The sequence below is a fragment of the Caretta caretta genome, chromosome 14, assembly GCF_965140235.1.
Source record: "Caretta caretta isolate rCarCar2 chromosome 14, rCarCar1.hap1, whole genome shotgun sequence".
Taxonomy (NCBI): Eukaryota; Metazoa; Chordata; order Testudines; family Cheloniidae; genus Caretta; species Caretta caretta.
Genome location: NC_134219.1, coordinates 25,025,558 through 25,049,360, shown reverse-complemented (window position 1 = coordinate 25,049,360; position 23,803 = coordinate 25,025,558). Strand labels below are relative to the sequence as shown.

Here is a 23,803-nt window from a genome sequence, read left to right as displayed (position 1 = left end):
ATTGAAACCCCTTGTCATAAACATACAGCTAAGGGTAGCATAAAATCCCTCTTTACCCTGTAAAGGGTTAATTCCTCTTTTACCAGTAAAGAGTTAAGAAGCTCAGATAACCTAATGGGCACCTGACCAAAAGGACCAATAAGGGGAGAAGATACTTTCAAATCTGTGGGGGAAGGTTTTTTGTCTGTGTCTCTCGGAGCCAGCCAGGAAACAGGGCAGGGAAAAATACATCTCCCTAAGCTATATCTGAACTAAGCATCTAGTATTGCAGAAATAGTAAGTAATAGGAAAGAAATGCGTTAGATTATCTTTTGTTTTAGCTTGTGAATTTTCCCTGTGCTAAGAGGGAGATTTATCCCTGTTTTTGTAACTTTAAGTTTTGCTTAGAGGGGAAATCCTCTGTGGTTTTGAGTCTTTTGTTATTCTGTAAAGTACTTACCATCCTGATTTTACAGAGGTGATTCTTTTACCTTGTCTTTAATTAAAGTTCTGTTTCTTTTAAGAACCTGACTGAATTCTCTATTATCCTAACACTCAGGGGTTTGGGTCGGTGATCACTTTGTAACCAATTGATTAGGATATTATTCTCAAGCCTCCCCAGAAAAGGGGATATAAGGGCTTGGGGGGATATTTTGGGGGAACAGGAACTCCAAGTGGTCCTGTCCCTGATCCTTTGTTAAATCACTTGGCGGTGGCAGCCTCCAAGGGCAAAGAGTTTGTGCCTTGGGGAAGTTTTAACCTAAGCTGGTAGAAATAAGCTTAGGGGGTCTTTCATGTGGGTCCCCACATCTGTACCCTAGAGTTCAGAGTGGGGAGGGAACCCTGACATGATGGCAGCACGGTGGGATCATTTTGAACCAGAGATTATTTTGAACCAGAAATCATTTTGAATCAGAAGCACAAACCTTAGGAATTTTTTTTCTTCTTTTAGCTGCTTGGGGAAAGCAGGAAGTCTTTTTTCTTTTCTCTCTCTTTGCCTGGAGGCAGAAGTGTTAAGTTTTTTTTAACAAAGGTGTTAGCTACAGCCAGGAAACTCACAAGCAGGTTTTTTTTCTTTCTTTCTAGCTCTCGGGTTAGGTTAGATTAAACACAAAAAGGCTAGGATGACAGACAGTGACGTCCAAAAGAAATTGGAATTAGCCAGCTTCGAAGCTGGTGAGAAAGAAAAGGAACATAAGACTGATTGAATTAAAACAACTTGAAAAAGAAGCTGCTGAAAGAGAAAAGAAAAACAAAGAGGCTGCCCACAAGAGAGCTATGGAGGCAGAAAAAGCCAGGATGGAAGCAGAAAAAGCCAGGATGGAGGCTTCCCACGAGAGAGCTATGGAGGCCCAGAGGGAGGCCCAGAAGCATGAACTGGAGTTAGAGAGGGCAAGGGCTAAGCAGAATGTACCAGACAACCCTAGCAATCCTTCTCCTGATACCACTTCCCATCCTAGAAAGTTCCCCACCTACAAGGCAGGAGAAGATACCAAGGCCTTCTTAGAAAATTTCGAAAGGGCCTGCCTTGAGTACAGCATCTCTACAGACCAGTACCTGGTAGAGCTGAGGTCGCAGCTCAGTGGATCCTTAGCAGAGGTGGCAGCTGAAATGCCAAAGGAAAACATGAACAGTTACGAACCTTTTTAAAAAAAGGCCAGGATCAGGATGGGGCTAACACCCGAGCATGCCCATCGGCGGTTCAGAGCCCTAAGGTGGAAACCAGACGTGTCATTTACTCGACACGCCTAACACATTGTGAAAAATTGGGATGCCTGGATATCGGGAGCAAGTGTTAAATCTCCGGAGGAGTGCCCTTCCTAATGCAAATGGAGCAGTTCCTAGAGGGTGTTCCAGAGGAAATAGAAAGGTACATCCTAGATGGGAAACCCAAAACTGTAACTGAGGCGGGGGGAGATTGGAGCCAAATGGGTAGAGGTGGCAGAAAAGAAAAAAACTGATTGCAGTTGGAGCGAATATCAGAAGGGGCAACTCGAAACAAAACCCTGTCACCGGGGGCAACCCAAGGCCCCACCTACATTCCAAGGAAAACCCCAAACACCTTATCGTCCCACCACACCCGTATCCAGCAACCAACCTCGTCCCAGTGACCAGTCAGCGGGGCGATGTTTTAAATGTAATGAGCTGGGACATGTGAAGGCCAACTGCCCCAAGAACCCCAACAGACTGCAGTTCATTACACCAGAGTCACACCAAAGGTCCTCAGGCCCGCATGCCTTTCAGGTGCCCTCAGAGTGAAGGGAAACTGTGAGTGTAGGTGGGAAGAAAGTTACAGCGTGGAGGGACACTGGAGCGCAGGTGTCAGCTATCTATCAATCCTTAGTGGACCCCAAATTCATCAGCCAGGAGGCCCAAGTGATGATTCAACCCTTCATGTCAAAATCTTGTAACTTGCCTACAGCCGAGTTGCCTGTCCAGTACAAGGGCTGGTCAGGAATGTGGACTTTTGTAGTCTTTGATGATTATCCCATTCCCATGCTGCTGGGGGAAGACTTGGCCAACCATGTGAAGCTAGCCAAGAGGGTGCGAATGGTCACCCACAGCCAGGCTAAGCAAGCTGTCACACCTAGCTCTATTCCTGAGACTTCCACCAGGTCCCATCTGTGTTACCAGAACCCCAGAGGGAGGTGGTGGAACCAGATCCCCTGCCAACCACTGCAACAGCTGTAGTGGATCCAGTCCCAGAGACCCAGCCAAAGCCAGTCCCAGAACCGGAACTGGTGAAGCAACCAGCACCAGAACCATTGCCAGCACTGAGTCCAGTGCTTGCAAACCCGTCTATAGCTCCAATACCAGAGGGGACCACCGAGCCTGCACTGGCAGCAGCAGCCCATAACCCTACACAAGAGGCTCAGCCAGAGCCTGAAATACCACACAGTGCACCAGCGGAGAGCGGTTCACCATCAACGGAAACAGCCCCATCACCTGCATCACTTCCAGAGGGACCAAGCCCAGGTCCATAATACAATGAGGAACTGATGTCTCCAGCATCAAGGGAACAGTTCCAGGCCAAACAGGAAGCAGATGAAAGCCTCCAGAGAGCTTGGACGGTGGCACAGAGCAACCCACCGCCTTTCAGCTCTTCTAATCGATCCAGGTTTGTTGTAGAAAGAGGACTTTTATACAAGGAAACTCTTTCTGGTGGACACCAGGAAGACTGGCACTCTCAGAGACAGTTGGTAGTTCCAACTAAGTACCAGGTCAAGCTCTTGAGCTTAGCCCATGATCATCCTAGTGGCCATGCTGGGGTGAACAGGACCAAAGACCATTTGGGGAAGTCCTTCCACTGGGAGGGAATGGGCAAGGATGTTTCTACCTATGTCCGGTCTTGGAGGTGTGCCAAAGAGTGGGAAAACCCCAAGACCAGGTCAAAGCCCCTCTCCAGCCACTCCCCATCATTGAGATTCCCTTTCAGCGAGTAGCTGTGGATATTCTGGGTCCTTTCCCAAAAAAGACACCCAGAGAAAAGCAGTACATACTGACTTTCGTGGATTTTACCACCCGATGGCCGGAAGCAGTAGCTCTAAGAAACACTAGGGCTAAGAGTGTGTGCCAGGCATTAACAGACATTTTTGCCAGCGTAGGTTGGCCCTCCGACATCCTTACAGATTCGGGAACTAATTTCCTGGCCGGGACCATGAAAAGCCTGTGGGAAGCTCATGGGGCGAACCACTTGGTTGCCACCCCTTACCAACATCAAACAAATGGCCTGGTGGAGAAGTTTAATGGAACTTTGGGGGCCATGGTATGTAAATTCGTAAATGAGCATTCCAACGATTGAGACCTAGTATTACAGCAGTTGCTTTTTGTACCACATCTCAGTTTAGGATTTTCACCATTTGAACTTGTGTATGGCCGCGAGGTTAAGGGGCCATTACAGTCGGTGAAGCAGCAATGGGAGGGGTTTACGCCTTATCCAGGAACTAACATTCTGGACTTTGTAACCCACCTACAAAACACCCTCCGAACCTCTTTAGCTCTTGCTAGAGAAAACCTACAAGATGCTCAGGAAGAGCAAAAAGCCTGGTATGATGAACATGCCAGAGAGCGTTCCTTCAAAGTAGGGGACCAGGTTATGGTCTTGAAGGCGCTCCAGACCCATAAGATGGAAGCATCATGGGAAGGGCTATTCATGGTCCAAGAGCACCTGGGAGCTGTTAACTTTCTCATAGCATCCCCCACCTCAACCCTAAAGCCTAAGGTGTACCATGTTAATCCTCTAAAGCCCTTTTATTCCAGAGAATTAAAGGTTTGTCAGTTTACAACTCAGGGAGGAGATGACGCTGAGTGGCCTGAAGGTGTCTATTATGAAGTGAAAAGTGATGGTGGTGTAGAAGAGGTGAACCTCTCCAAGACCCTTGGACGTATGCAGCGACATCAGATCCAGGAGCTGAGCGCCAGCTTTGCGCCGATGTTTTCAGCCGCCCCAGGACGAACCGAACTAGCATATCACTCCATTGACACAGGTAATGCTCACCCAATTAGAGCCCAACCTTACCGGGTGTCTCCTCAAGCTAAAACTGCTATAGAATGGGAGATCCAGGATATATGGGTGTAATCTGCCCCTCTGACAGTGCATGGGCATCTCCAGTGGTTCTAGTTCCCAAACCAGATGGGGAGATACGTTTTTGCATGGACTACCGTAAGCTAAATGCTGTAACTCATCCAGACAACTATCCAATGCCACGCACAGATGAACTATTGGAGAAACTGGGACGTGCCCAGTTCATCTCTACCTTAGACTTAACCAAGGGGTACTGGCAAGTACCGCTAGATGAACCCACCAAGGAAAGGTCAGCCTTCATCACCCATGCAGTGCTGTATGAATTTAATGTGCTCCTTTTCGGGCTGCGAAATGCACCTGCCACCTTCCAAAAACTTGTAGATGGTCTCCTAGTGGGATTGGGAGAATCTGCAGTCACCTACCTTGATGATGTGGCCATCTTTTCTGATTCATGGGCAGAACACCTGGAACATCTACAAAAAGTCTTCGAGCGCATCAGGGAGGCAGGACTAACTGTTAAGGCTAAAAAGTGTCAAATAGGCCTAAACAGAGTGACTTACCTTGGACACCAGATGGGTCAAGGAACTATCAACCCCCTACAGGCCAAAGTGGATGCTATCCAAAAGTGGCCTGTCCCAAAGTCAAAGAAACAGGTCCAATCCTTCTTAGGCTTGGCTGGATATTACAGGGGATATGTACCGCACTACAGCCAAATCGCCGCCCCACTGACAGACCTAACCAAAAAGAAACAGCCAAATGCAGTTCTGTGGACTGCAGCGTGTCAGAAGGCCTTTCACCAGCTTAAAGCGACGCTCATATCTGACCCTGTGCTAAAGGCCCCAGACTTCGACAAACCGTTCCTAGTAACCACAGATGTGTCTGAGCATGGTGTGGGAGCAGTTTTAATGCAGGAAGGACCGGATCAGGAATTCCATCCTGTCGTGTTTCTCAGCAAAAAACTGTCTGAGCGGGAAAGCCACTGGTCACTCAGCAAAAAGGAATGTTACGCTATTGTATATGCGCTGGAGAAGCTACGCCCATACGTTTGGGGATGGCATTTCCACCCTCAAACCGACCATGCTGTGCTAAAGTGGCTTCATACCGTCAAGGACAACAACAAAAAACTCCTTCGATGGAGTTTAGCTCTCCAAGATTTTGATTTTGAAATACAACACATTTCAGGAGCTTCTAACAACGTGGCTGATGCACTCTCCCATGAACGTTTCCCAGAATCAACTGGTTAAAATCGTCCTTGAAATGTGGAAAATATTGCTAGCTTTTACATAATCAGTAGCATGTCTACAGGTGCATGTGTCTTATTAATTCGGTTTTCTCCTAGAGCTCCAGGAAGAAATTATAGCCAGTGTGGAGTAGGCTGTCCAGCCCTGCCTATGATTTGGGTGGGGGTGTGTGTCATAAACATACAGCTAAGGGTAGCATAAAATCCATCTTTACCCTGTACAGAGTTAATTCCTATTTTACCAGTAAAGGGTTAAAAAGCTCAGATAACCTAATGGGCACCTGACCAAAAGGACCAATAAGGGGAGAAGATACTTTCAAATCTGTGGGGAAAGGTTTTTTGTCTGTGTCTCTCGGAGCCAGCCAGGAAACAGGGCAGGGAAAAATACATCTCCCTAAGCTATTTCTGAACTAATATCTGAACTAATTGCAGAAATAGTAAGTAATAGTAAAGAAATGCGTTAGATTATCTTTTGTTTTAGCTTGTGAATTTTCCCTGTGCTAAGAGGGAGGTTTATCCCTGTTTTTTGTAACTTTAAGTTTTGCTTAGAGGGGAAATCCTCTGTGGTTTTGAGTCTTTTGTTATTCTGTAAAGTACTTACCATCCTAATTTTACAGAGGTGATTCTTTTAACTTTTCTTTAATTAATTTATTTTAAGAACCTGACTGAATTCTCTATTATCCTAAGACCCAGTGGTTTGGGTCAGTGATCACTTTGTAACCAATTGATTAGGATATTATTCTCAAGCCTCCCCCAAAGGAGGTGTAAGGGCTTGGGGGGATATTTTGGGGGAATAGGAACTCCAAGTGGTCCTGTCCCTGATTCTTTGTTAAATCACTTGGTGGTGGCAGTGTACCCTCCAAGGGCAAAGAGTTTGTACCTTGGGGAAGTTTTAACCTAAGCTGGTAGAAATAATCTTAGGGGGTCTTTCATGTGGGTCCCCACATCTGTACCCTAGAGTTCAGAGTGGGGAGGGAACCCTGACATACCCTTATAGAAACATTTCACTTCGAAGGTTGAGATGTTTCCTTTCAACGGTATCATTCTGACTTTTATATTATATTATATTATTATATTATATTTTATATTTATTAAAGTCATTTTGTTGTTTGTCAGTGACTGGCCATGAATGTTCTGTGGATGCTGGTTTCAATCAGAGTCGCCCTCTCTGTATTTTTTCAAAAAAAACTTTTTTTTTTTTTTTGTAAATTCAGCTGCGAACTCACTCTGAGGGGCATGGGGTGCTCTTGTGGGACACTGTACTTTCTGTTTGGTGTTTAGTTTCCTAAGGGAACTGGACATCAGTGCAGAAATATGAGGTCCATCCCAAAGTCTCTGAGAAGCTCAGGGAAACAGAGACTGACATACAAACCATTCAGCTCTGTGTGCTGCAGTTTGTTCCATGAAAAGTGCACTGGTCTGCCTGTTGTTCTTCTGTCTTAGATGATCTGTTACAGAAATGGGGACTCAGCACATCACCTCCCTTTTGTTGGATTTTAAGCCACATAAGGCTTGGAGTGGAGGTACATTGGCCTTGAGATCTCTGTCTGACTCATTGGTACCACCACAATACCTGACTCTGAGCAGGTAAAACAACCTGCTAAAACTAGGTTACAGCCTGAAGAAACAATCCCACAATTATTCAAAGGAAGCAGTTTTTGTGGCACCTTCTGGATCTTACCTTCGCCCTAATCCTGGGGAATTATGACCACTTGTTTAGACCTATGCAATGTCTTTGGCTCTTGAACACTGGCCTGCTTGCATACTGCCATGGTGGCCTTATGTTAATACATATCATCGCAGAGGTGTGAATAAGGGAGCATCTAGTCTTATTGCACACCGTGCCCTCTCAAAGCTAACAGCAGATTTCAATGTAAGTCTTGTGTCAATGGGCTGGGAGACTGTTTAAAGGCCAGGATTAAGGATCAGTAAATTGTCTCCTATGCATGCCTTTCACTGCAAGGCTTTCAGTGACTATGCTACAGCGTGTCCAGAAACACCCAACACAACCAGGCCAGTGGGATCCCAACCTCCCAGGACTTGTCAGCAATCTTCACCCCAGAATGAAACACATTCAGCACCCCTGACATGCAGTCACATCTGCCGTGGAAGGCAGCATTCCACTAGCTCTCAACATGCTGCAAGAGTGTGTGTGTGTGGGGTGGTGACTGTGTCCACAGACATTGAGGTGAATGCCTGTGCAATCTTTGTCCATGCAGAACAGACAGGTTAATCAAAATGAACCTCTCCTGCAACTGCATGGGACAGAGATTAGCTGTCCGGGAAGCAAGGGCTGAGAAGTGCGTGCAGGAATATCAGTCCTTTGCTATGTCCCTTTCCCTAGCTTTCTTGGATGGCAAAAGCTTGTCAGTGAATTGCTTTGTGAAGGCTGCACACCTGAGAATATGTTAAGGACAATACAAAACACTGGTTTCTCCAGCCTCTTATTCTCACTGAGGCTGAACGAGAGCATATTAAAGAGAACAGTAGGGGTGGGGAGAGAAAAGCTTCATCTAGTGGAAGCCTCTTTTCATCTTCAAATGATTGAAAGAGCAAAACTGCTCACAGGCCAGTCAAAGCAGTCTCAAGGTGAGCAAGGCAAGTGGGGCACAACAGAGATGCCTTTGAGTCTATCCTGGCTAAGGGAGCAACTACACAGAAACACAACCCAAACACTCCCTCTCTGTCTGATACAGTCACAAAAATGTAAGGCTGAAATGCCCTTGTGGAAGAGATATGAAGTCAGTAGTAAAAATATTGCAGCAATGCCAGAAGGTATGGCCCCTGAAGTGTCTATGGGATGGAAGAAACGAGGAGAAGCTTGACAGAAGCCTGGCTGATTCTCCCCACTAGATAGTCTATTTCCTTAGAGAATACCAGCCCTCCAACTTGACCCAGCTGCCTGATTGTGATCACTGTCAGCAGAAGCCCACTAGACACACGAACAGTTAAACAACAGCAGCTTGAGACCATGGGCCAAAGCCCTGATGTGAGACTTAAGCAGTCCCTGGGCCAGTCTTCTGTACAGGGGTGACTGTCACTGAGTAATCACTAACACTGGCTTCCACTCTGTCCTGACCCACATTCTCAGTACCAAGGGTGGGGAAGCCTCTGATTTCTACTATGCCTATATTGCACCATGCTCCTGAGTGTGTTGTCAGCTGCAGGGATTGAATCTAGGGCCTCTGAATCTCCAAGCCTGAGCCACTACTACTTGAGCTACAGGGCCCAAGACCACAGCAACCTCATCCCCCTTTATATGTGGCCCAACCACTAGACAGGGATGGAGCACCGCATGGATAGGGTATGGGTTATACCTACATTTCTGTCTCTATCACCTTGTTCTGTATTTTCAGGATTTCGTTCTAGATAGTACTTTGGGAGACATTTTGTGTCTCTCCGACTAAACTATTATTTGAAAAAAGCAACAGTTGCAAGCGTGTGTTAGTGGAGTTCAGCTTGTGAGACTGCACCCCATATTTGTCACAGTGATATTAGTATAAGATTATGACATAATTCTGATGTATTTTATGCAAGGTAGGTCATGTAAGATATCATTGAAAAGGTTATGATTTACTGAATATAATTATCCTATCTGTATGCATGTATCATTTTTGTATCTGAAGTTCGGAACAGTAACTATATATCTTTATGACAAATGTGTTTACATCTGGGGAATGCCCATTAGGCAGAATGCACCCAGTCTAGATGACTGGCTGGGAAGGGCCATTAGAGAAAACAATAGGCCTTAGAAGAAGTTTATCTCCCACCAGGAAGGTGTGGGGTAGGGTGTGGGGGAGCTTCCTGAGGACGCTACAAACAGCCTCTGACTCATGGTTGCTGTGACACTACAGGGACATGTAATCAGGTCACCTGGTATTGGACTCCATCTTGGAATACCAACTTTTTTCCACTGACTGGCATGAGCACTAAGCTTTGAGACAAAAGGTTCCTGCTATATGCAAAAGCTATTTAAGGCAGGGGAGTTACATCATCTTGGTTCTTCACTGACTCCCTGCCCCAAAGAGACTCTGGGAATCACCTGTGGAGCAAGGATTGAACTGTGGGGAAGTGCTGGACCCAGGCTAAAGGGATTTTTAGCCTGTGAAAGGAACACCTGGGTTTTTTAAGCTGTAAGCAAGTACAGCTGGCCCCTTAAGAATCACTGCAGCCTGCTTGAATCATCATTTAGGGTGAGGATTTGCTACTCACATCCAGTCTTTTTAGTATATTAAGCTTAGTTTGCATGTTTTGTTTGTTTGCTAGGTAATCTGCTTTGATCTGTTTACTATCCCTTATAATCCCTTAAAATCTATTTTTTGTCATTAATAAACTTATTTTTGCTTTGTCTAAAACCAGTGTGTGGGAAACATAACTTGGGGCAGAAAGCTGTTGCATATCCTTCTCCATATTGAGGGTGGGGCAAATTTCATGAGCTTATGCTGTACAGATCTCTGTGCAGTATGAGTCGGTATAATCTGGGTTTATACTCCAGAGGGGGATGTGCACTTGAGCAGTTGGGCAGTTCCTTAGCTGTAGCCTCCCCATGCAGAGCTGATCACTGCTCTGTATGTACTGCAGCTGGGTGTGTCCCTACCTGTATCGGTGCTGGTCACAGTAGTACAATGTAAAGGGAGCCCAGGCTGGTGGGTCAGGGGGGCTCAGTGGTATCCCAATTCCAGGTGTCACCCCAGTGGGAGATAAACTTCTTCTAAGGCCTATTGTTTCTCTAATGGCCCTCCCCAGTGAGCCATCTAGACTGAGTGCATTCTGACTAATGAGCATTCCCCAGGTTTAAACACATTTGTCATTCAGATATATAGTCAATATTCCTAACTTCAGTCACAAAAATGATACAAGCAGAGGAATAGGATAATCATATTCAGTAAACCATAACCTTTTCAGTGATATCTCACATGTCCTATCTTGCATAAAATACATCAATATTATGCCATAATCATATCCTAATAATATCACTGTGAAGCATATAGGGTGCAGTGTCACACAGCTACTCTTTGTTTAAAAAACTTCTGTATTTTTAAAACACCTGGGAATGAATGGTTAAATTCCCCACTTCACCGAGTCCAGAATCATTCACTGTCACCCAAATCAGCTGAGACACACTCAGCCTGAACTTTGTCCTTTAAAAGATAGTATATTTGTAACTTTAGATGTTGTTGTGACAATTTGGGAAATCTGTCTATGTACAGTTTATGAAGTCTGTTTGAGATTATGAATTCTGGTATGTCTGAGCCTTTAGGATTATCTTTGCTGTATTTTCACCTTATTTTCCTTGAGCTAAAGAGGTAGGGAGGAGTGCCTGGGTGTAGGACTCTGAATAGGATGGTGTGAAGTTATCTAATTAAAATATAATCATGGAAATTATTATTGCTACCACTTTATATAATTTCTATGAATCTTATACAAAGTGTGACACATGATCAGAAAGGATTAAGCATCCTGCAGGCTAATTGACCCAGATTCAACCATTAGAGACATGTTAGAAGAATATGTGAATGGTAATTAGGGCCACTCCATGGTAGATAGGCTAGAACTTTGAAATGCAAACCTGTATTGTTAGAGAAAGATGATACTAATTGTATGTGTTTAATTATAGCTTGTTAAATGTTTGCCATGTAAACAGACAGTTCCTGTCTATCATTATAGCTATTGATTTACAGATTAAAAGGGAATATTAACAGTTAGATGAATCTTGGGTACAATAAAGTCATTGTCTATATGTCTCTTTAAAGTCTGTGATAAATTGCTTAATGGATAAATTATCTTACGTTAATACATGTAGTTAATTACCCGACTTTCCTCCAACAACTTCTGCAGTGGAACCTCACTGGCAGTACGAACATCGGCAGCACCTTGAAGGCTCAAAATTTTGGGGAGTGCAAAATAAATGCAATATGATTTTTTTAAAAAAAAATAACACAAGGAAAACTGGACTGGACTGGATGGGGGGTTGTGGGTAGGGACAAGGAGAAGTATTTCACCAAAGACTGAAAATAATTTTTCATCAAATGCTTTATATTTGAGAAAAATCTAATCTCAGGAATTGTTCTTCACACAAAATTGCACCCATTTAACTATTTAACCCATTTAACATCAGAGTGTCCACAAACTGATTTGACTATTTTTGGTGTAAGTCTGTGTGTTAACATTCTTCTTAGGGAATAGAAGTGGCTAAAGTCAATTTAGCTAAAGTTGGAAGTCAAATCCTATTGGGAAAAACAGAAAGGAGCATAAACTCTGGCAAATCAACTGTAAAAGTATAAGGCCAAAAAAAGAATTTGAAGAACTAGCCAAAAATTCAAATTAACAGACTTTTTAAAAAAAAGTTCATCAGAAGCAGGAAGCCTGCCAAACAATCAGTGGGGCCACTGGATGATTGAGGTGCTAAAGAAGCACTCAAGGAAGACAAGGCCATTGTGGAAAAGCTGATTTTTTTTTTCATTGGTCTTCACAGCTGAAGATGTGAGGGAGATTCCCACACCTGAGCCATTCTTTTTAGGTAACAAATCTGAGGAACTGTCCATGATTGAAGTGTGAGTAGAGGAAGTTTTTTGGGGAAAAAAGGTAAACAGTTTTCACCCAAGAACTCTGAAGGAACTCAGATATGAAACTTCAGCACTACTAATTGTGGTACATTATTTATCCCTTAAATCAGCCTCTGTACTAGAGAACTGTAGGACAGCTAATGTGACACCAATTTTTAAAAAAGGGTTCCAGAAGTGATCCTGGCAATCACAGGCTGGTAAACCTAACTTCAGTACCAGGCAAATTGGTTGAAACTATAGACGCATAGACTTTAAGGTCAGAAGGAACCACCATGATAATCTCTTCTGACCTCCTGCAAATTGCAGGCTACCAAACCTCACCCCCAGACTCCTGTAACAAACCCATAACATCTGGCTGAGTTACTGAAGTCCACAAATCATGATTTAAAGACTTCAAGTTACATTGACTCTAATTTAAACCTGAAAGTGACCAGTGTCCCATGGTGCAGAGGAAGGCAGCAATTCCCCAGGGTCTCTTCCAATCTAGCCTGAGGGAAAATTCTTTCCTGATTCTAAATATGGTGGTCAGTTGGACCCTAAGCATTTTGGCAAGACCCAAGAGCCAGACACCTGGGACAGAATTCTCTGTAGTAACTCAGAGTCCTCCCCATCTAGTGTCTCATCACTGGCCATTGGGCATACTTGCTACTAGCAGTCACAGTCTGCCTATGATGGCATGTACCAGTCTCATCATACCATCCCCTCCATAATCTTAAATTCAGTCTTGAAGCCAGTTAGGTCTTTTTCCCGCACTGCTCCCCTTGGAAGGCTGTTCCAGAACGTCACTTCTCTGGTGGTTAGAAACCTTTGTATAATTTCAAGCCTAAACTTGTTGATGGCCAGTTTATATCCAATTTGTTTTTGTGTGAACATTGGCAATTAACTTAAATAACCCCTCCCATTCCCTCGTATTTATCCCTCTGACGTATTTATAAAGAGCAATCATATCTCCCCTCAGCCTTCTTTTGGTTAATCTAAACAAGCCAAGCTGCTTGAGTCTCCTCTCAGACGGTAGGTTTTTCATTCCTCTGATCATCCTAGTAGCCCTTCTCTGAACCCGTTCCAGTTTGAATTCATCTTTCTTAAACGTAGGAGACCAGAATTGTACACAATATTCCAGATGAGGTCTCATCAGTGCCTTGTCTAATAGTACTAACACTTCCCTATCTCTACTGGAAATACTTTGACTGATGCACCGTAGGATCACATTAGCCTTTTTTCATGGCCACATCACATTGGCAGCTCATAGTCATCCTGTGATCAATCAATGCACCAAGATCTTTCTCCTCCTCTGTCTCTTCTAACTGATAACAGGCAGGAATGTCTGTGAGAGGAGGGCTCCTGCCTCATACTGGGAATGAGGGGCGATCAACAGGTTATCTCAAGTGCTTATATACAAATGCACAAAGCCTTGGAAACAAGCAGGGAGAACTGGACGTCCTGGTGATGTCAAGGAACTATGACGTGATCGGAATAACAGAGACTTGGTGGGATAACTCACATGACTGGAGTACTGTCATGGATGGTTATAAACTGTTCAGGAAGGACAGGCAGGGCAGAAAAGGTGGGGGAGTAGCACTGTATGTAAGGGAGCAGTATGACTGCTCAGAGCTCCAGTACGAAACTGCAGAAAAACCTGAGTGTCTCTGGATTAAGTTTAGAAGTGGGAGCAACAAGAGTGATGTAGTGGTGGGAGTCTGCTATAGACCACCGGACCAGGGGGATGAGGTAGATGAGGCTTTCTTCCGGCAGCTCACGGAAGCTACTAGATCGCATGCCCTGATTCTCATGGGTGACTTTAATTTTCCTGATATCTGCTGGGAGAGCAATACAGCGGTGCATAGACAACCCAGGAAGTTTTTGGAAAGCGCAGGGGACAATTTCCTGGCGCAAGTGCTAGAGGAGCCAACTGGGGGGGCACTTTTCTTGACCTGCTGCTCACAAACCGGGTAGAATTAGTGGGGGAAGCAAAAGTGGATGGGAATCTGGGAGGCAGTGACCATGAGTTGGTTGAGTTCAGGATCCTGACGCAGGGAAGAAAGGTAAGCAGCAGGATACGGACCCTGGACTTCAGGAAAGCAGACTTCGACTCCCTCAGGGAACGGATGGCCAGGATCCCCTGGGGGACTAACTTGAAGGGGAAAGGAGTCCAGGAGAGCTGGCTGTATTTCAAGGAATCCCTATTGAGGTTACAGGGACAAACCATCCCAATGAGTCGAAAGAATAGTAAATATGGCAGGCGACCAGCTTGACTTAATGGTGAAATTCTAGCGGATCTTAAACATAAAAAAGAAGCTTACAAGAAGTGGAAGGTTGGACATATGACGAGGGAAGAGTATAAAAATATTGCTCGGGCATGTAGGAATGATATCAGGAGGGCCAAATCGCACCTGGAGCTGCAGCTAGCCAGAGATGTCAAGAGTAACAAGAAGGGTTTCTTCAGGTATGTTGGCAACAAGAAGAAAGCCAAGGAAAGTGTGGGCCCCTTACTGAATGAGGGAGGCAACCTAGTGACAGAGGATGTGGAAAAAGCTAATGTACTCAATGCTTTTTTTGCCTCTGTCTTCACAAACAAGGTCAGCTCCCAGACTGCTGCGCTGGGCATCACAAAATGGGGAAGAGATGGCCAGCCCTCTGTGGAGATAGAGGTGGTTAGGGACTATTTAGAAAAGCTGGACGTGCACAAGTCGATGGGGCATGAGAGGAAAGTGATCAGGAACAGCCAGCATGGATTCACCAAGGGAAGGTCATGCCTGACTAATCTAATCGCCTTTTATGATGAGATTACTGGTTCTGTGGATGAAGGGAAAGCAGTGGATGTATTGTTTCTTGACTTTAGCAAAGCTTTTGACACGGTCTCCCACAGTATTCTTGTCAGCAAGTTAAGGAAGTATGGGCTGGATGAATGCACTATAAGGTGGGTAGAAAGCTGGCTAGATTGTCGGGCTTAACGGGTAGTGATCAATGGCTCCATGTCTAGTTGGCAGCCGGTATCAAGTGGAGTGCCCCAAGGGTCGGTCCTGGGGCCGGTTTTGTTCAATATCTTCATAACTGATCTGGAGGATGGTGTGGATTGCACTCTCAGCAAATTTGCGGATGATACTAAACTGGGAGGAGTGGTAGATACGCTGGAGGGGAGGGATAGGATACAGAAGGACCTAGACAAATTGGAGGATTGGGCCAAAAGAAATCTGATGAGGTTCAATAAGGATAAGTGCAGGGTCCTGCACTTAGGACGGAAGAACCCAATGCACAGCTACAGACTAGGGACCGAATGGCTAGGCAGCAGTTCTGCGGAAAAGGACCTAGGGGTGACAGTGGACGAGAAGCTGGATATGAGTCAGCAGTGTGCCCTTGTTGCCAAGAAGGCCAATGGCATTTTGGGATGTATAAGTAGGGGCATAGCGAGCAGATCGAGGGACGTGATCGTTCCCCTCTATTCGACATTGGTGAGGCCTCATCTGGAGTACTGTGTCCAGTTTTGGGCCCCACACTTCAAGAAGGATGTGGATAAATTGGAGAGAGTCCAGCGAAGGGCAACAAAAATGATTAGGGGTCTGGAACACATGAGTTATGAGGAGAGGCTGAGGGAGCTGGGATTGTTTAGCCTGCAGAAGAGAAGAATGAGGGGGGATTTGATAGCTGCTTTCAACTACCTGAAAGGGGGTTCCAAAGAGGATGGCTCTAGACTGTTCTCAATGGTAGCAGATGACAGAACGAGGAGTAATGGTCTCAAGTTGCAGTGGGGGAGGTTTAGATTGGATATTAGGAAAAACTTTTTCACTAAGAGGGTGGTGAAACACTGGAATGCGTTACCTAGGGAGGTGGTGGAATCTCCTTCCTTAGAGGTTTTTAAGGTCAGGCTTGACAAAGCCCTGGCTGGGATGATTTAACTGGGAATTGGTCCTTCTTCGAGCAGGGGGTTGGACTAGATGACCTTCAGGGGTCCCTTCCAACCCTGATATTCTATGATAAGTCTCCAGCTTATAGCAAAAATTCTTGTTGTTAGTCCCCAAGTGCATGGCTTTGTATTTTACACTATTAAATTTCATCCCATTTCTATTACTCCAGTTTTCATGGTCATCTAGATCTTCTTGCAAGATATTCCGGTCCTCTTCCATATTAGAAATATCTCCCAACTTTACATTATTTGCAAATTTTATTAGCACACTACTACTTTTTGTGCCAAGGTAATTTAAAAAAAATGTTAAATAAGACTGATCCCAAGACAGATCCCTGAGGAACTGCAACCTGACAGTTCACTTTTCAGTATGATCAATTGTAACCTTCCCTTTAACCAATTCCTTATCTACCTTTCAATTCTCATATTAATCTCCATCTTCTCCAATTTAACTAATAATTTCCCATGTGGAACTATATCAATGCCTTACTGAAACCCAGGTAAATGAAATCTACTGCATTTCCTTTGTCTAGAGAATGGGTTATCTTCTCAAAGAACAAGATCAGATTGGTCTGGCACAATCTACCTTTTGTAAAACCATGTTGTATTTTATCCCAATTACTAATTACTTCTGTGTACTTAACTACTTTCTCTTTCAAAATTTGTTCCAAAACCCTGCATACAATTGAGGTCAAATTTACATGCCTGTAGTTTCTTGGATCATTTCTTTTTACCTTTCTTAAAAATAGGTACTATGTTAGCAATTCTCCAGTCCTAGAGTACAACTTCCAAGTTTATGGATTCATTAAAAATTCTTGCTATTGGGCTTGCGATTTCATGTGCCGGTTTGTTTAATATTCATGGATGGAGATTATCCAGGCCCTCCAATTTGGTTCCATTAAGCTGTTTGAGTTTGACTTCCACCTCGGATGTGGTAATTTCTACTTCCATATCCTCATTTCCAGTAGACACCTTATGATTACCCCAAAGCTCCTCAATACTCTTATGAAAAACTATGGCAAAGTATTTGTGTAGGTGTTTGGCCATACCTATATTATCTTTAATCTCCACCCCATCCTCAGTGCTTAGTTGTCCCACTTCCTTCTTTCCTTGTTTTCTTTTTCTTTATATGGCTATAGAACCTTTTACTTCTGATATTAATTTGACTCAATTTCCTTTGCAAGGTCCAGCTTTGCTTGGCTTTTGGCAGTTCTCACTTTTCCCCTACACTTTCTGACCTCCAAGAGGTAGCTTTCCTTGCTGATCCATTCCATCTTTCATTACATAGTAAAGAAAAGAATTGTCAGGTGCATAAATGACCATGATTTGTTGGGGAAGAGTCAACATGGGTTTTGAAAAGGGAAATTGTGCCTCACAAATCTTTTAGAATCAATAAACATGTGGACAAGGGTGACCCAGTGGATATAGTGTATTTGGACTTTCAGAAAGCCTTTGGCAAGGTCCCTCATGAAAGCTTCTTCAGCAAACTAAGCAGTCATGGGATAAGAGGAAAGTCCTTTCATGGATCAGGAACTGGTTAAGAGAGAGGAAACAGGGTAGGAAGAAATGGTAATTTTTTTAAGAATGGAGAGAGGTAAATAGCAGTGTCCCCTAGGATCTATACCGGGTCCAGTGCTGTTCAACATATTCATAAATGATCTGTAAGAAGGGGTAAATGGTGAGGTGGCAAAATTTGCAGATAATATAAAATTATTCAAGATAGTTAAGTCCAAAGCACACTTTGGATCTCAGGTGACTGGGCAAGAAAATGGCAGATGAAAGTCAGGGCTGATAAATGCAAAGTAATGCATACTGGAAAACATAATCCCAATGATATCTTTAAAAAGATGGGTCTAAATTGGCTGTTACCACTCAAGAAAGAGATCTTGGAGTCATCATGGACTGTTCCCCAAAAACATCAATGTGCAGCAGAAGTCAAAAAGCCATCAATGTTGGGAACCATTGGGAAAGGGACAGACAATAAGACAGTAAATATCATAATGCCACTATATAAATCCATGGTATGCCCACCATACTTGAATACTGTGTGCAGATGTGGTCGCCCCATCTCAAAAAAGACATATTGGAATTGGAGAAGATACAGAAAAGGGCAACAAAAATGATTAGGGGTATAGAACAGCTACCATATGAGGAGAAATTAAAAAGACTGGGACTGTTTGGCCTGGAAAAGAGATGACTAAGGGGAGACATGATAGAGATCTATAAAATCATGACTGGGTGTGTAGAAAGTGAATAAGGAAGTGTAATTTACCCCTTCGAATTACAGAAGAACCAGGGCTCACCCAATGAAATTAATAGGTAGCAGGTTTAAAAAAAACAAAAGGAGGTACTTCTTCACATAACGCACAGTCAACCTGTGGAACTCATTGCCAGGGGATGTTGTGAAGGCCAGAATTATAGAATTAGATAAGTTAATGGAGGGTAGGTCCATCAATTATTATTAGCCAAGATGGTCAGGGATGTAACCCCATGCTCTGAGTGTCCCTAAATCTCTGACTGCCAGATTCTGGGACTGGATGACAGGAGATGGATCACTTGATGATTGCCCTATCCTGTTCATTTCCTTGGAAGCATATGGCATTGGCCACTGTTGGAAGACAAGATACTGGGCTAGATGGACCATTGTTCTTATCCAATATGGCCATTCTATGTTTTTTATAGTCTTATGGTAACAAACTGACTTTAGCTAAATCAACCTGAGCCATTTTTATTCCATAATAAGAATGTTCACAGACAAATTAACCTTAGCAGAACTAACTTGGTTTTAATGTACAAGTCTGTATGTAGAACAGGGTCTAGGCACCTGGCACTGCTGTATCTGGTGTGACAAAGCTCTGTCCTTGCCTCCATGGGTCCCACGTTTCATGGTGGATTTCACTAGCCTCAGAGGCTCACTGGGACCCTCCACATAACCCTTCTCTTTCTAGAGACAAGGGTCACAGTCTACTGAGCCATTTTCATAATAAGCCATCAAGGGAGGTGAGGAGAAGTTATCCTTCCTTGTACAGTCTCTGTTGTCTCCCAGTCTCAGTGATTAATCAGGGGGCAAAGGTGGGGGGGAGAGCCCAGGCCCACCCTCTACTCCAGGCTCTAGCCCAGGGACCCTAATAGTATCAGCTATGGTAGCTGACCTTTTAGAAACATAACATGTACAATTCCCTGGGCTACTTCCCCCACAGCAGCCCTCACTTCCTCAAGCTCCACTTCACCCTTACCTCAGGGCCTCCTTCCTTGTGCCTGATATGGTGTGTGCTACTCAGCCTCTCTAACAGCACAACTTCCTCCCACAGCTCCTGACATCCACACCCACCTGACTGGCTGGGAGGCTTTTAACTAGTTTCAGCCAGCCCCGATTGGCTTCAGATGTCCCAATCAACCTAGCATTCTCCCTGCCTTCTAGAAAGTTCTTAATTGGCCCCAGGTGTCTTAATTGACCTGGAGCAGCTTCCATTTCACTTAACCTGGTACCAGGGATTTGTTTAGCCTGGAGCTAATATATCTATCTCCCACTACTTTTCCATAGTCATCTGGCCTTGCCCCGTCACACTGGGCACTGGTCTACATTAGAAGAATTGCAGGAGGTGAGCCAAACTAGTTTAAATCTATCTAGTTCAACTGGTGCAACCCCCTTATGTAGACATACTTAAGCCCTGGTTAAATGGGTTTGTCTTAATGCATAAGTTACCAACAGAAGTTGAAAAGATACGGCTGAGGGTAAAGCAATTTGAGTGCATCTACATTAAGGAGATGCATCCATGTAAAGTGATTTAAAATTGATCTTTATGCATGTGTTCAAGCCCTCAGTCTTCCGTTTCAAAGGGGTGAAAACCAAAGTGACAGTCTCATCTGAAAAACAAGTTAGTTTAAGCAGGCAGCACATTTAACCGCCCATTGCCTTTGAAAGGTGATGCCAGTTCAATGAGTGTTACTGAACCAGCGATGGAGAACCTAAGGGGGGATGTAACTCGGCAATAGGTGGAGTGTGGTTTGCCAAGTGCCTTCCCTTTGCATCACATGGCAAGTACAGAGGAAAAGGCCCTGAGGCCAGTGGGGAGCAGCACCTCCCAAGCTATAACTCCTAAGAACTCCAGGAGTCCAGAGTCTGCAGCATGACTTGCCTGCACTGAGGGAAATAATTTATTGAAAAAGGAATTTGAGCACAAAGGCTCAGAGCCCTGCACTCCTCCCAACAGACATGAGGGTGAAAACTGGTGAAGTCTGGCTAACTCTTAATTGTTCTGGAATCTGAGATGACCAATTTGATATCGATGGCCTCTCAGGGTATGTCTCGATCAGAGCAAGCACATGTCTGTCTACCCATGGTGGGAAGTAGGCTCCCAACTGTAGGCTACCTCTATGTGACGAGCTAGGAACGTGATTCTCCTGCTTGTGCACCCAGACTGGCTGTAGGTCAAGTATAAATAGCAGTGTAGCTGCAGTAGTGGCAACAGAGGCACGACTCAGCTGTGCAGAGTACAAACCTGTCTAAAACCTTAGGGATGGCAAGTAAGTCTGAGCATTGAGATAATGGAATCTCAGTGTTGCCAACTCATGTGATTTTATTCTGAGTCTCATGATATTGGTGTGATACTTAAAGTGCCAGCTCCTGGAGCCAGCTGAACAGGTGAGAGTTTCAGCTTTCATTAAAAAAAACAAAATATGTTTCGAGCCCTCAGGGTTGAGGAGAAGAGATTGAAATGTGCCCTGAGTGCACCCTACCAGGTCAGACACTAGAAGGCAAACAAAAAGAACCTTACATGTATTATTTTTTAAATGCTCATGATTTTGGAGGGCCTGAACTCTTGATTTCTGAATGCCTGGGGTTGGCAATCCTGGAATCTTCATTTTCAGGATAGTTGGTTTATTTCCTCTTGTCTTTTTGGTGTTTTGGACCAATACAGTTTATAATTTGAAGGGAACCTCCTGATACACTTATTAGGGATAGTAGATCACCAGATTGTTTTGTGTTATGTTGTTTTTTTCTTTTTTGGGTTCTGGGTTATTCCCCCTCCCAAGCTTAATAAGCTAACATACAAATGGATAAATTCATGGAGGTTAAGTCCATTAATGGCTATTAGCCAGGATGGGTAAGGAATGGTGTCCCTAGCCTCTGTTTGTCAGAGGGTGGAGATGGATGGCAGGAGAGAGATCACTTGATCGTTACCTGTTAGGTTCACTCCCTCTGGGGCACCTGGCATTGGTCACTGTCGGTAGACAGGATACCAGGCTGGATTGACCTTTGGTCTGACCCAGTATGGCCATTCTTATGTTCTTACAGAAATCACTATGAATTCTCTGTTTCTGTTAAGCACAAATTCAGTCTATTCCAACTGATCGCTCTATTTTGGTTTCTCTGTAATATTTTTTTAAAATGCTTAATCCTTGTAATGCTTCCCTTAGCTAACACAGAGTTGGTTAATGAATCTGGCAATAATAGCTCCCTGTCTGATTTTGACTTTTCCCAGTTAGCAATAAACAGTGATTTCCCCCCAGAGCTTTGCATAGCGATGGAATTTGCACAGCTGCCCTTGTTCAACAATACTTGTGATATACCCCCACCACTTGTCCAGGCACCACATGCCAGCCCCACTGGGGATGTCAATGCAGATCTGGGATGGGGTCTGCCATGGGAAAGCTGCCTCACAGCCAGCAGCCTTTACTCTACAGTTGTTTGCAGGTAGGTGTAGCAAATTGGTCCCATGAGAGCTCAGAACCCATGTGAGAGCTGGGTGGAAAAACAGCATCACTGCGGCTTTAGGGTCCGGTTCCACTGGGCTCTCGCATGGGTGAGAGCCGGCCTCCTTCCATGTGCAGGCTATGTATGGCCTGGATGAGTCCCAAACCCTGTGCTATGGAGGGGGCTGGGAGGAGGTTTGCCCACAGCTTTGCTTCCCCACTCACCAGTCTGCAGACCTGCAGACCCCACCCCCAGGAAGATGAGGTGAGTGCTCAGCCATGGCAGCTCCATGAAGGGCTGGGTGTAGCAGGCACCATCTAGCCCATAATAACCAATGAACTGCACCATGGGCAGCTAGAGGTATGTTGATGAAGCCTGGGAGGCATCAGGGAGGGGAAGGAAAGGAAGGATCTTTTAGAGGCACCAGATATGATCTTGGGCAAGTCGCTGACTTGCTCTGGACCTCAGTTCCTCATCCTTCCTGTGCCCATGCTCTCCATTTCGACTGTAAGCTCTTTAGTGCAGGGACTCTCTTACCATGGGGCTGTGCAGCCTCTACGTAAGAACATAAGAACAGCCATACTGGGTCAGACCAAAGGTCCATCTAGCCCAGTATCCTGTCTTCTGACAGTGGCCAGTGCCTGGTGCCCCAGAGGGAAACAACAGAACATGTAATCATCAAGTGATCTATCCACTGTCGCCCATTCCCAGCTTCTGGCAAACAGCACAATGGGGCCCTGGTCTCTTGGGGCCTCTGGACAGCAGTGTAATGCAAATGATTATCAATAATAACAGTAATAATAACAATACAGGCCAGCATGGCAGTTTCAGCCCTGTCTAGCTCAAATCAGGTGTCACAAAACCCAGTTTGTCTGGCTGGCTAACTGAGTGACTGGCTGAGAACAGACACAAAGTTTGGGTCCAGCAAGTCTCTCTCTTGCTGAGGCCGGGGGGTGGGGGGTAATAAGGCCACCCATAGCTCTGGGACCAAGAAAGTGTCATGAGGGACAAATCTGGTCCCTGCCCCCACCCCTGGCAGGGACCCTGCCTCTTGTCCCACAGGGTGTTCCTCGGCTGGGGAGTTTCCCGAAACTCTACCACGCAGTACATGAGCTGGTCCTGCCAGGAGTTGAGTCTTCTGTGCAAAGCGGCAGCTGGGTCACATTTTAGCAGTGTTGCGGCCACGCAGATGGAGCAACACTCTGGACTGCTCTGGCAGCAGCTGTATTGATTTACTGCTTGAAAATGGGCAGGCTGTGGCCCCCGGCCCTGCGGCCTATGGAACTCTGAGCAGGTACAAACAACTTTGGGGGCCATTTGCCTCCCCCAGTTCTCCTAGTTAATGCCACTGCTCTGGAGCCCTGGTTGGTTAAGTGCCAGGTCAGTGGAAGAGCTGGATTCCCCACTAGGGTGTGACTGACTTTCGTATCAGTTACCCAGACTACTGGAAATAAAGGAATAAATAAGGTTGGGGTTTTCCAGGGGCCTAAGGCAAGCTCTCTCCCCTCAACATCTTGGGAAATCCCAGCCCAAATCAATCATCGTACTACAGTAGCTAGACGTGGCACAGAAGGGCTGTGCTTCTCTGGTTCACTCTGGGTTTAGCAGGCAGCATCTTGCCCATAATAATCAATGAACAGCAACATGGAAAAGTCTGAAAGCTGCTCCAGGAATTGCTGCTAGGAGCAGCTGCACAGACAGACGGGCCCTGCTCACTGCAGCTAGTAGTACTGCATGTCTGGAGAGGGAGGTGGAACTGTATGTGCAGAAATATCCCACTGATTGGCTAGCTAGTGACTAGCCAGGGCTCGTTATTCCCTGAGGGCAGAAGAGGGTTATTCCCTGAGGGCCAGTGCAAAGGATTATGCACCACTTAGGCACTAAGGATAGCGCT

The 23,803-nt window shown here is 45.0% G+C and overlaps 1 protein-coding gene across 4 annotated transcripts in view; it reads right to left on the bottom strand.

The window, feature by feature from the left end:
• Positions 1-23,803, bottom strand: part of SHISA6 (shisa family member 6) — a 399,954-nt gene that overhangs the window by 7,569 nt on the left and 368,582 nt on the right. The gene's annotated exons all lie outside the window — the stretch shown is intronic.